Source organism: Erinaceus europaeus, chromosome X, assembly GCF_950295315.1.
Source record: "Erinaceus europaeus chromosome X, mEriEur2.1, whole genome shotgun sequence".
Classification (NCBI taxonomy): domain Eukaryota; kingdom Metazoa; phylum Chordata; class Mammalia; order Eulipotyphla; family Erinaceidae; genus Erinaceus; species Erinaceus europaeus.
The window spans coordinates 57,783,974-57,797,719 of record NC_080185.1 but is presented as its reverse complement, the minus strand read 5'-3'; the positions used below and the strand labels follow the sequence as shown (position 1 = coordinate 57,797,719).

Genomic DNA, 13,746 nt, shown 5'->3' with positions numbered 1-13,746 from the left:
TTTTTTTAAATTTTTTTAATATTTATTTATTTTCCCTTTTGTTGCCCTTTTTTATTGTCGTTATAGTTGTTGTTGTTATTGATGTCATTGTTGTTAGACAGGACAGAGAGAAATGGAGAGAGGAGGGGAAGACAGAGAAGGGAAGAGAAAGATAGACACCTGCAGACCTACTTCACCGCCTGTGAAGCGACTCCCCTGCAGGTGGGGAGCTGCTTATGCCGGTGCCTTATGCCGGTCCTTGTACTTTGCGCCACATGCGCTTAACCCGCTGCGCTAATGCCTGACTCCCCTGGGTAAGTCTTCTAACATTTCATTAGAGAGCAAAGCCAGAATTTAATAAGAGATGGGTATGCAACACCTTTTCAAAAATTCAAAAGCATTTCTTAATATAGAAAATCAGAAATTATAAAGTTGCAAAAAATTCACCAAAAAGTGACCCCTGCAATTTTACATGTTTGTGAGTACCTGTACATGTATGGTGTTTGCATGTGGTGACAGTGCTGTAAAGAGATCAAGCTTAATAGCGTGAAAAAGTAGAATTAAAGATCTAATCAAACACAATTTAGTGTTGTGCTCCAAACGGTGATGATTCACTACGTCTGCCATATTTTAGTGCTTATATATAAAAAGTCAAAAGTATAGAGATGATAAGAGCAAAATTACTCAAGTATCACTGAACAGAAAACTTTTCTGTGGTTATGAGGTATTGATTCTAGCACCCTTTAACTGCTCCTCACCCCCTACCCCTTTCCCCCTCAATATCTCTCCTTACCTAGCTTAATTTCTGTGGTCATTCACTCCCAGGGATATGTTTTCAGTCCGCTTGTTCCTTCTGTATGTTAAACTTCTTATAAAAACCCACCCATGGCTATGTGTGTGTGTGTGTGTGTGTGTGTGTGTGTGTGTGTATGTGTGTGTGTGTGTGTTTGCCACCAAGGTTATAGTTGGATCTCAGTGCTTTGCACTAGGATGACTCCACCACTCTCAGCCACCATTTTTTACATTTGTTGATTATAGAGTGAGTACAGAAATAGGAAGAGAAGGGGAGAAAGAGACAGAGAGGAGAGACACCTTCAGCACTACTCCACTGCCCATGAAGTTTCCTGCCTACAGGTGGAGAATGGGAACTTGAACCCTGGTCTTTCATGCATGCGTTTGTGACTACAACTCAGAGTAAACCCTTAATGCCACCCAACAATTGTGTTGTTTTCTTCGCCATTTCCTCCTCTGTTTTCCTGGGTGATTAATTATGTATTCCTTTTCTCCTTAAACCTCTAACACATCCTCCAATTTGACTGTCAACATGTATTTTGAATTTTATTCCAATGAAAAAATTTGAAGAAATGAAGAGTAAGCTCCCACTATATCTACCCAGCTATCTGTACCTATGTCTACATTCATATTCTCTACCTTGTTTTCGGTTACTGTGGACACATGAATATGTATTATTATTTCCTTTTTTTTTAACCAGACCACTCCTCAGTTCTGGCATATAGTGGTGCTGGGAATTAAACCTGGGACCTCAGACCTTAGTCATGAATGTCTTTTGCATAACTGTTATAGAGTCTTTCCAGACTTCCTGTTACCATTTTCTAAAGAATTCTCTTGATTCCAGGCTAGAAAGCATGCAGTGCATTTATTCATTTCTCTTTTGTCCCCCTCTCAACTTCCCACATACATTTCGCCAGCAAATCCTGTCAGTTCTACTTTCATTCCTGATCTTTGATCTGATTACTTTTTACCACTTCCTTTACTTCCATTGCTATTCAAACCACCACTGCCATTTCTTTATGCACCCCTCACCCCCCAAAGCATTCTAGCTTTCTCAGAGTAATGATAGAGTGGTGTGCTACTTCTCCCAAATATTTAGTAGAGATTTGATGCCTTAAACTCATGATATATTAGGGGAAAGAATGTTTTTATATTTCCTGAGAAGTCCATTCAAAGACCATGAATTTCTAGTCCCATCATGTGCTCTTTCTTCAGCAATTAAAGAGGACCCCCTTTCACTAGGGTAACAAGGGGGCAGCAGTGAGGATTTTAATATGACAATAAGTTAATTGACTTTAGGAACAGATGAAAAATTGAAATCGTATTATGAAATCCTCATGAACATCAGAACCAGCTAATGGTAATGAGTGAGGATTATCTCAATGCTTAAAGTTAATTGACTTCTATCCTCAGAGAAGTTGCTTATCACATTAGTGGCTGGTTCAGCCTGTTACTAGCTGTGGCTTAAAGGATGTTTAAAATTCCTGTGCCAGGTCTTTCAGCAGTGTCACACTGTGTCAATATTTGATGTTTGTATATTTTGCAGTTTTTATGTCTGTGGCTGGAAAGAAATTGGAATCCAATATGACTAACTATTCAAAGGTTATAGTCACAATGACGAGTTTTTGGTTTGCATATATTTGTGGCGAATATGTATTTCTGCATTCTATGTACCATAACAAACCTATTAACATAGTTTTGAACTATGTCAGCATGTAATACAGATTCAAAGAACTGTTGGTATTACACAGACTTCATTGGCTTATTCATTTAAGCAATTTTCATCATTTATGATATGTACAGACTGTTCTCTGTACAAATGGTCAAAAAAACATTAAAATCTTTCGTCTTTGAGGGAAGGTTTTTGAGAGGGCTTCTTTCAAGACTTAATGTTCTATATCTGCTTATCCTTTGGTGACAGCTCTTTAGCTGAATGTATGATTTACAGTCTCACTTGCTGGTAAATCTCTGAGCATTCCAGAAGATCACTTAGTTTTCATGGCTTCCTGTTTATTTTTTAAAAGACAGAACTCCATGCATATGATGGTTATAACTGTCACTAAATATTTAACTGCACTGCCCCCATTTTACAGTAGATATGGTATTATATGGAAATTTACCTTCACTAGAATAATCGGAAATGTTTTCCCTTTGAACTGTTATGCCACATAATATATGATGCCAGGAAAACTGATAATTGCATACTCATACATTTTGGTAATCAAAACGCCTAAGTATAATGGGCAATACTAAATAGCTGCATGGCTGCTACATCATGGTATGATAGACAAGAACACCCATCCCCAGTTTTGTGGGTGGAAAATATTTAAACATTATGAAAAGTATAAATGGGTTGTCTGGGGCCATAGAGACAATGCACCAGACTTTCTTGCCTGAGGCCTCAGAGATCACAGGATTGATCCCTAGCACCAACATTTGCCAGAGTTGAGGAGACTCTGGGCTGTCTCTGTCCCCTCTCCCTCTCTCCATCCTATTGTCTCTCTCATGAAAATAAATCTCTAAAATATTTAAAAAATGGTTGCCTGAAAGGAACATAAACACTATGTAGTAGATTTGTGTTCCCACTGGGAACAGTTCTAACTTGAGAAAAAGAAGGTTAGAGAAAGTATTGTGACATGTTCACGCTAACCTGAATTTGAGGAGTGATGACTACTATATACTTAACTTTAGCATAGGAGACCCAGCAATTTTGGGTAGAGTGTACTATCCTAACTATACTCAACCAATTAACACTCAATGTCAACAAGGCATATAATGGCTTAAATACTGGCTAGTGAAGTAAAAGAGGAGTCTAGGTGAAATAGGAACTGACCTAGGTATAAATAAATATGCTGAATTTATCAATACTTATTCTCATTATTTTATTTTTATTTACATCTTTTTTTTCCAGTGGGTCTTCATTGGGCTTTGTTCCTTCATGACTTCACTGCTTCTGATAGACTCTGTTTTGGGGTGATTTATTTTGTTTGTTTGTTTGTTTTTTAGGTAGAGGGTAACAAATAGAGAACAATAGAGAGACAAAGAGAGAAGGATAGTCACCACAGCACTGCTCTACTTATCATGAAGTTTCTCCTCCATGTGGTGCTGTAGTGTGGTAGCCAGAGGCATAGCAAGAGAACCCAGGTCTTTTAAAAGTGTACAATCTACTAAGTGAGCTATCTCCCAAACCCCAGTTCTTAATGAAGATTAACTTTCTAGAAGAAAAAAAATGTGCTCACTAAAATATGCAGATTGGAAGGAATCATCTTCCAAGGGGAAGGAAAACAATAGGAATACATTTAGACAGATGATAAAACTTTGGCAATCTAGTCACACTGACATATAATGTTCAAAAATGTTAACACTGTAAAAGAACATAAACTCTGACACAGCATGGTCTGTTTTGATACCCATGTGTTTCCATGGGAAGGTAGTAGACATCCTGTATGGCAATCAATGAAAATCTCTAATTATATCATAAAGAAAATTGAAACAAATAATAGGCTTTATTGTCAGCTAAATGGAAACCTAAAAATCACTACCACTGATAACAACACTTTTCCATGACACTATCTGGCATGTGGGCAAAAGCAAACCCCTCTAGGAAGGTTTAATAAACACTTTCTGTGGTGCTTCCTGACTTATTTTTAACCAAACTGTATCATAATTATATTATGAAATGGTATTATTATTGGTGTTATTAGAAAGAGTCAATCATCTTATATAAGTCACAATGTTAAACCTGTTGGAAAATTTAATTAAAACCTCCACAAGGGGGTCAGGCTGCAGAGCAGCAGGTTAAGCACACATGGCGCGAAGTGCAAGGCCCAGTATAAGGATCCCAGTTCGAGCCCCTGGCTCCCCACCTGCAGGGGGTCACTTCACAAGCAGTGAAGTGGGTCTGCAGGTCTCTATCTTTCTCTCCTCCTTTCTGTCTTTCCCTCCTCTCACCATTTCTCTCTGTCCTATCCAATGACAATAACAACAATAATAATAACCACACAACGATAAAACAACAAGGGCAATAAAAGGGAAAAAAATAGCCTCCAGGAGCAGTGGATTCATGGTGCAAGGAGACCCAGCAATAACTCTGGAGGCAAAAGGGGGGGAATAAATAAATAAATAAATAAATAAAACCTCCCCAAGATGCAATGCCAGTGGAGTCATTAACCTGAAAAAGAATCAGACTTACTTTATTATTGCATTAAGCAGTTCTGTGTAAATTCATCACAAAGTTCAACTGGCCATAGATAAAGGGAGTAAACAGATAATTAAATTGGTATATCAATATACAGTTGTTTAGAATGATCTTACAGACTAGAATTATTTCTTCTTTGGGACCATTTTAGCTTTAATTAATCAATTTCATTTTTATTTATTTTTTTGTAATCTCTGGGTCTTCACAGCTGCAGGCTGACTTTTTCAAATAGAGATGGAAAGGTAGAGAAAGAGGGAAAGAAACCACAACATTGAAGCTTCCTTCAGTGTGGTAGAGGCTGGCTCAAACCTGAATCACACACAATACAAAGCAGCAGTATTTTATCCAAATGAGCTGTTTGGACACACCTTGATGTTTTAAAGTATTAGGCATGCTTATGTTGCTCTTACTATACCTTATATATAAATAATACTCTTAACTGGAGAAGCCCAAATAACTGATTTGTTTTTTTAAAAAAACTTGATTAATGGAAGGGAGTGGATTGAGAAGAAAGAGGTAACATGGCATATTAGTAGTTGCTAACTCCTTGCAAGTCTCCAGTGAACTACAGTTAATCCTTTATCAACCCTAGAAACATGGTCCTCGAATTGTTCTCCAAAGGTCAGTAGATACCTACCTAGTAGAGTATATGTATTACTATGTGTTTGACCTTGAATTCAAGCCCCAGTATCACATGAGAAAGCACAGCACTGATGAAAGCTCTGTGGGTGGTAAAGTGTTGTGCTATCTCTCCTTTCTATGTCTCTATCTCTCTTTCCTTATCTCTATCTAAAATACAAAGAATGAAAAACTTCCCCATCCGAGCCTTGGGCTCCCTGAGCAGAGATCTGTCCCTGTGCTTTGAGCCAAAGAGATAGCCTTCAATGTATTCTCAGATAAGGAAATACTAAGCTACATTTATATCTGAAATTATGTCCTCGATCTTAATACATGGGGAAAGTTATCTGAAATATCTCTAGTTCTATTGTTCTCTTGGCTAGCACATGGAACTAACTAGAATACTTATCAGGTATCTGCATACTGTAGCATTGTCAATATATACATATTTGTGCTGGTAGGTATGCACCCATTGCTGCCTACCGTTGATAATCACAGTCTAGCACTGAACCATATTTATGACTTTAATATAAAAACAGATTAAACATCTTTTCCCACCAGAGCACTGCTAAGTTCTAGAATATGGTGGGGTTGAACCTGGGACCTATGGTGCCTGAGGCAGATTTAAAGTCTTTTTGCATAATCATTATGCTATCTCCCTCTGCCCTGGACTTAGGTTTATATAAATTCTTTCTCTAACTTTCTCATTAAACAAGACAAAATTCTTATACTGGTTCTCAGAATGCTTGTATATTCATTCACTTTAATTTTATAACTATATCACCCCAAAAGTTGTACACATGTGATTCTACCACTCCTGGGTCACATTTTGAATTCTTTTTATTTCAATTAGAGACAGTGATAAAGTACAGGGAGAAGGAGAGATATCATAACACTGGACTTTCCCGGGCACCATGGTATTCCCATGTGTGCCAGGTCTTGAACTAAACTGAAGGTGTGACAAGGCTCTCACCCTACAGAGTGAGCTATCTCTCGGGACCCTCTGTATCATTAATTTGAAAGAACTAATTGTCTGTGTTTGAAAGGATGATGTATCTTGAGGTATAACCTATGAACTGGGTCAAATTTCCCGCTCTCTTCATTGCTCTTATAGTACACTTCCTTATACTGCTCACAGAGATCACTTTCATGGGAGTGATTTCTATTCTTATTTATCCCCATCAATATAATTACCTAGACTTATGAGAAGCTGTTTTATAGCCTTCACCACCTCTTTTCTTTAGTAATACTTTGATTAATAGGTTGTGGGGGGGTTTTGTTTGTTTGTTTTTTACACAAAAGCACTGTTCAGATCTGGCTTATGATGGTTGAACCTGGGATCTTGGATCCTCAGGCATGAAACTTATTTGTGGGGCAGGGGTAGATAGCATAATGGTTATGCAAAGAGACTCTCATGCCTGAGGCTCTAAAGTCCAAGGTTCAATCCCCTGCACTACCATAAGCCAGAGCTGAGCAGTGCTCTGGTAAAAAAAAAAAAAAAGAAACTTATTTGTAAATAATATTGCTATCTCCTCAGCCCTGTGCACATATTTTTATTGGAAAAATAGTTTTATTTCCTTTCTCAGATCTAAACAGCTAGGTATCTCAGATATTGATTTTGCTCACAGGAATATAGAACCATTAATATAATTCTCAATTTCAAGGATTCCTTTTTTAGATATTATAAACCAGGTTTTTGTTTTAAAACTGTTATTTTTAAAGAGTGACTGATAGAAAAACAGAAAGATCACTGCATAGAGCATATTCTTTGCCCACTGACCAGATCTGAGCCCCAGCACTATATGGGAGTGCTCTTGCACTGGGGGAAGTTCCAGTGCTGTGTTTCTTCTGATTTCTTTCTGTCAACACAAGTCTGCCTGTGAGCTATGAAATCATGTAAGCACAAGATGGTGGCTCCACAGTGACTCAAAATAAAATAAGATAAAAAATGCATGAGGTGACAAAGTGTAGTATATAAGACTTGCAAGCATGAGATCCTGAGTTCAATCGTTGGTACCATATTTGCCAGAGTAGTGCTCTAATTCTTTCTTATTAATAAATAAATATTTTAAAATAAATAAAGCATTGACTTAAATATAGAAAAACCTGGTTTACTATCTACCATCCATTGTGTGTGTGTGTGTGTGTGTGTGTGTGTGTGTGTACACACACACTCGCACGCATGCTCTGAGCCCTTTCCTTCATTTGGTTTGACTACATACATAGTGCTATTCATATTGGTTTCAGTTAAACTAAAAGCTGAATAATTTAGGACCAAAATCAAGGCAAATCACCAGACAGACTGAGACACTTATTTCTCTTAACTGAAGCTGAAGATACAGATGAACTTGCTAAAATATCTTTGATTTCACTATAATTTAAAAATCTGACTTTGTAATTTAGGTTATGAATTCACTTGGATTTTTCTTCAGTCTAAATAAAGTCCTACTCAGAGCCAGAACAAACAAGTAAAAAGGTAGCTATATAATTGGGATTCTTCAGTGATTAGAGTTAATCCAACTTTTGAATAAAGTAATCACTTCTGTTAAATGTTGGTTACTTGTGCTGCAACACAGAGGAGAGAGGAAATCTGGAGCGGAGAGGGAACACAATTCTTTATTTGCGCTGGCACCTCAGAGTTGAGTGAGATCGCAGTGGTTTGGGCCATGTGGAGCTAGCCAAAATGGCCACCTCATGCAGCAACCTTCCCTGCATCTAATCACCGAAGTGAAAAGCAGGCAAGAGAGTGAGGGACGGAAGAAGAAGGTCTTTATAGGGCAAAAACCAGGAGTGACAAGCTGGGACAGGATTGGTTGGGAAAGGCACTCCGAGAATATCCCAACTGTCACAGGAACTGGCAATAGCCTGAGGGGACAACATGGCGGAACAGGCGTTTCAAGAATGTCCCAACTCTCGCGGGAACTAGCAATAGCCTGAGGGGAGAACATGGCAGATGTGACTGCATCTGCACAATTTCCCAGCAGTCACTGACCAAACGTCTTTAGACTGATCTTCAGTTATACTGCTAATACTGTTACACCAGATATTGCTTAGCCCTGAGAAAGATGAGGAGAGAGTCTGTTGATACATTTGTTTAAAAGAATCCTTCGGGGCCAGGCAGTGGCACACCTGGTTGAGTGCACATGTTACTATGCACAAGGATCCAGGTTTGAGCCTCTGGTCCCCACCTGCAGGGGGAAAACTTTGCGAGTGATGAAGCAAGGCTGCAGGTGTCTTCCTCTCTCTCTATGCCCCCGCCGGCCTTAATTTCTGGCTATCTCTATCCAATAAATAAAGATAATAAAAAAAACTAAAATTAAAAAATAATCCTTCACATAGTAAACAACCAATTTAGGAAGGATTTTAAGACTGGACAATAGCTGACTTTGAGATGTTTTTTTTTTCCTCTTTTTGTTTTCTTATTTCTTTTATCTATCTTTTTCACAAAGAATGTGAAGCCTTTTAAGGCTTCTTTGCTGTTACACAATGGAGGCAGTGTACTCTAGTGGAGAGATCATGGGCTTTCAAGCCAGAGAGAATCTTGGATTGAATCACAACTCTGCAAGAAACTATCGGCCTGGACTTTAGTCCAGCTTCTAAACCTTTTCTTGTCTATAAAACTTGTATATTAGAATGTCTATTCCATAAGGCTGTTAATGATTATACAAAATAAAACATGTAAAATGCTTGGTAGAGGCACAGTACAGGTTCTTTATTCCCTTCTTTTATAATCCTAGTAGATGGAGCATTTTAATGTGTATAACTGTGACTTGAAATGAAAACAATCATGAAAAAATTTTATTGTCTAAATTCAAAAATTATTCTTTAAACTACTACCAGGAACTATTGGAGTTTATTTATTTATTTATTTATTTATTTATTTATTTATTTATTTTGCCAGAGCACTGCTTAGCTTTGATTTATGAGGTTACCAAAGTTTGAATCTGGGGGGCTGGTCGGGCAGTAGTGCAGCAGGTTAAGCGCACATGGTGCAAAGCACAAGGACAGGCTCAAGAATCCTGGTTCGAGCCCCAGGCTCCCCACCTGTGGGGGGGTGGCTTCACAAGCAGTGAAGCAGCTCTACAGGTGTTTATCTTTCTCTCCCTTCTCTGTCTTTCCCTCCTCTCTCGATTTCTCTCTGTCCTATCCAACAATGAAATAAATAACAATAATAATAATAACCATAACTAGTGGTCCAAGAGGTGGTGCAGTGATAAAGCTTTGGACTCTCAAGTATGAGGTCCTGAGTTTGATCCCTGGCAGCACATGTGCCAGAGTGATGTCTGGTTCTTTCTCTCTCCTACTATCTTTCTCATAAATAAATAAAATATTTAAAAACAAAAGATAATAACCATAACGATAAAACAAAAAGGGCAACAAAAGGGAAAAAAATAGCCTCCTGGAGCAGTGAATTCATAGTGCAGGCACCGAGCCCCAGCAATAACCTTGGAGGCAAAAAAAAAAATTGAACCTGGGACCTCAGAGCCTTAGGCATGGAAGTCTTTTTGCATAAGCGTTATGTTGTCTCCCCAGCCCCAAATTCTACCATTCTTAACGGCATAGATTTAAAAATTTGCCTTCAGTACTAACTCTCATTAATTTGCTTTGGTCTAAAATATTATCAAAGAAATTTAGTATGCATTCATAATAGCTTGATAAACACCACCCCTGGAGACTCAAGTTTTTATATTGTGGTGAGTTGGGAGATAACATAGTAGTTATGCAAGAAACTTTCATGTCTGAGGCTCTGAAGTCCCAGATTTAATCCTTGCCTGTCTCCATCATAAGCAAGAGCTAAGCAGTGCTCTGGTTAAAAATAAAGCAGTCAAATTATACTGTGCTGACATGAATACTTTGGATGAAGAAATAAGTATATAGACTTAGATGTAAATATACTTCTTTGTAAGTACATTTCCCTGGTTGTGTTGTAGAGCTTGTTACTTAAACCTAAATCAGAAGTGCTCTAAAGACAGTGTGCAAAATGACTGTCAAAAACTTATCAGCTATGTTTTCTCTATTCCTATTTTCTTCCATTGGCTATATATTTTTGTCATTTGCATTTTCATAATCTAAGTAAAAAAGAAAATAGTGACATTTGGAAGTGTAAACCAGAGCCAGGGCCCTGTAGTCATACTGGCTGTCCACTGTAAGAACTACCCACAATTTTTGAAATTATTTCCCAATTATCAGTGATTCAACATTGGTTTCCATATCTATAAGATTTCAGGAGTCTAGTTTCACACCCATATATGCCTTTACAAATAGTCACACCCGCCATCGAAGTTTAAATGTCCCCCTTTATCTTTGATAACCACCTTAGTTCTCACAGTAGAACAGACAGTCTGGAGGCCAGCAAAATATCTCCTTTGTGAAGGGTACTTGCTTTGCTATGCATGTGACCCAGGTTCAAGCCTGGATCCCATGTCCCATTGCACTTTGAAAACTGTGGTACTGTGGTATCTTCACCTGTTTTGCTCTATCTCTCTGTGTCTGGCTCTCTTTTTCTATTTGAGAGTCATCTTGGAGTGGTGAGGCTTGGAGAAGACAAACAGACAAAAGACAGTCTAGTTACAAGTTTGTTATCTATAGTACACATATGAATGAAACCATCTAGAAGTTGTCATTTGTTTCTTACTTATTTCACTTAGCATAATCATCCTCAGTTAGAACTGATCACAATTTAACAGACCATAGTAGCCAGAAGTTGGCATGTCTTCAAAAGTTAGCTAAATGATGTATGGATGTGTTCTAATAGAATCATGGGATGGGAAGTCCAGAGTTCTAGTAGCAGCTCTGTAATTTGAAGGCTGCATGCTCTTTTGGACAATTTGCTTTTTTGTTGTTGTTGTTTTGTTTTCCAAAACAGGAGTGTTAGCTTCTTCAGAGGCTTCTTTGAAGATTCAGTGAGGTGATAGATAATAAAAATATCTGAAGTCATGTGAATCAGTACTTCTAAAACATTTTTTGAGAATTAAGTTGTATTTAATTTTCAATTTAACATTCAAATATTTGAAAAGTAGCCTAACCTGAGGGGAAGGTACATGCCTGAAAAAGTAATGACTACAAACCAAAAGGGAAAAATAATATGTTAACACTATAAATAAATAGGTAGTTTAGTTTTCAGCAAAAAGTTTGTCCTTTCCTCTTTTTTTTGCCTCCATTTTTCCCCCATTTTGTTTCCCTTGTTATTGTTGAATAGGACAGAGATAAATAGAGGAAGAAGGGGAAGACAGAGAAGGGAAGAGAAAGGTAGACACCTGCAGACCTGCTTCACCACTTGCGAAGCGGTCCCCCAACCCCCCCACCCCCGCTGGTGGGAAGCCAGGGACTCTATAACCAGGATCCTAGCACTGGTCCTTAATGCTTTGTGCCATGTGCACTTAACCTGCTGCACTACCCCCCCAGCCCCTTCCTTCTTTCTTTTTTTTTTCTTTCTTTCTTCCTTCCTTTCTTTCACTTCCTTCTAGCTTTCTTCCAAGGCAGAAACTAAATACTATTAGTTCTACTTTCAGAAGTATATTGCAAATAATTTCTTTTCTAAAATTATGTTTTTATGGAAATAATAATTTACAAGTCAGTTGCTCTCACATGGTACAATTTCTCATCCTTCCATGCTAGGTGTCCCCACACCAATCCCACCATCAACTTAGGTTTTTCATCACCATTGTACACTCACACTCCTAAAACTTACATGGTGTTGTCAACTAAGGCTATCTCAATAAAACAAAACAAGTATTCATTTTAAAATTGTTAAATAGCTATATAGATGTAAAGAAGTACTAGTACTAGCTTCTTGATCCAAGCCACAGTAAAGAAAGATAACTACCTTGATACCAGGAAAATAATACTTAATGATAGATTTCAGTTCAGTGGCAGATGAATGGTTAACAAAGTTGTAGAATAAATGCACAGTGGAATGCTACTCAACTATGAAAAATGTCCGTCATCTCCTTTGCTTTGTCTTGGAAGAATTTGAATAAATAATGCTAAATGAGATCAGTTAGCAGGAAAGGGATGAGGACAAGATGATCTCATTGACATGTGGAACCTCAGGAACAGGAATGAAAGACAAAACATGGTGAAACTTGGACTAGATGTGGTTTGTTGCAGCAAAACCAAGGACATGAGGGGAAAAGATTGAGTTGAGTGTTGAGGACCCAATGAACAGTTGGTGGAGGAAGACCCAAGTTGATACTGGTAGTGCTGTATAGTGCATTGGTTTTCTAACCTGTCAGAGTAGGTATCAGACTAGGTGAGCTCTTGAGAACTCTTCCAGTGATGAGGAGAGAACATAACAGTTATGCAAAAGGTTCTCATGCCTGAGGTTCCAAGATCTCAAGTTCAACCCCCAGAATCACCATAAGCCATGGCTGAGCAGTGCTCCATTCTCTTTCTCTCTCCCTCTCCCTCTCCCCTCCTCCCTTTCGCTCTCTCCCCTCTCTTTATCTCTCTATATATCTCATTAAAATAAATAAAGTAAAATATTTAAAAAGTTCTAAAGATCCTGGTTTCATTGTTTTTTCCTGTCACTATGATGCGAAGAGCAAAATAGAAAGAAGAATATTTTTGCTCAAAATGATATATCGCAATAGAGCAGAGTTAGCTCTCAAGTGAGTCTTAAGGCACAAATGAAAGATTCATGATCAGCACCTATTTCCTTCTAAGAACTAGACCTTCCTATTAACTGCTTTTTTTCCCCTACTATTTTATTGTTGTCATCATTACTGGATAGGAAGGAGAAAATGGAGAGACGAGGGGAAGACAGAGAGGGGGAGAGAAAGATAGACACCTACAGACCTGTTTCACTGCCTGTGAAGTGGCTCCCCTGCAGGTGGGGAGCCAGGGGACTGGAACCAGGATCCTTAAGCCGGTCCTTGCGCTTTGTGCCACCTGCACTTAATCCGTTGTGCTACTGCCCGACTCCCCTATTAACTGCTTCTGTTAAGCTACATTTGCTGCACAGGTTACAATCTGAGAAGTTTCTCCATTTCCTGTGACCTTAAAGAAATAGCTTGGCAAGTATTCTCCTTGACATAGAGCTACTATTTTCCACAAAGTGCTATCTTATAATTAGACCCAAGTTTGGACATTCAGGAATTACTTCACATGCTTATATGCATGGGTTATTCTCTTTGAAAATATATTTGATACAGATATGT

The 13,746-nt window shown here is 38.2% G+C and overlaps 1 protein-coding gene across 2 annotated transcripts in view; it reads left to right on the top strand.

Annotated features, from left to right (window-relative positions):
- Window positions 1-13,746, top strand: part of RNF128 (ring finger protein 128) — a 183,932-nt gene that overhangs the window by 141,924 nt on the left and 28,262 nt on the right. The gene's annotated exons all lie outside the window — the stretch shown is intronic.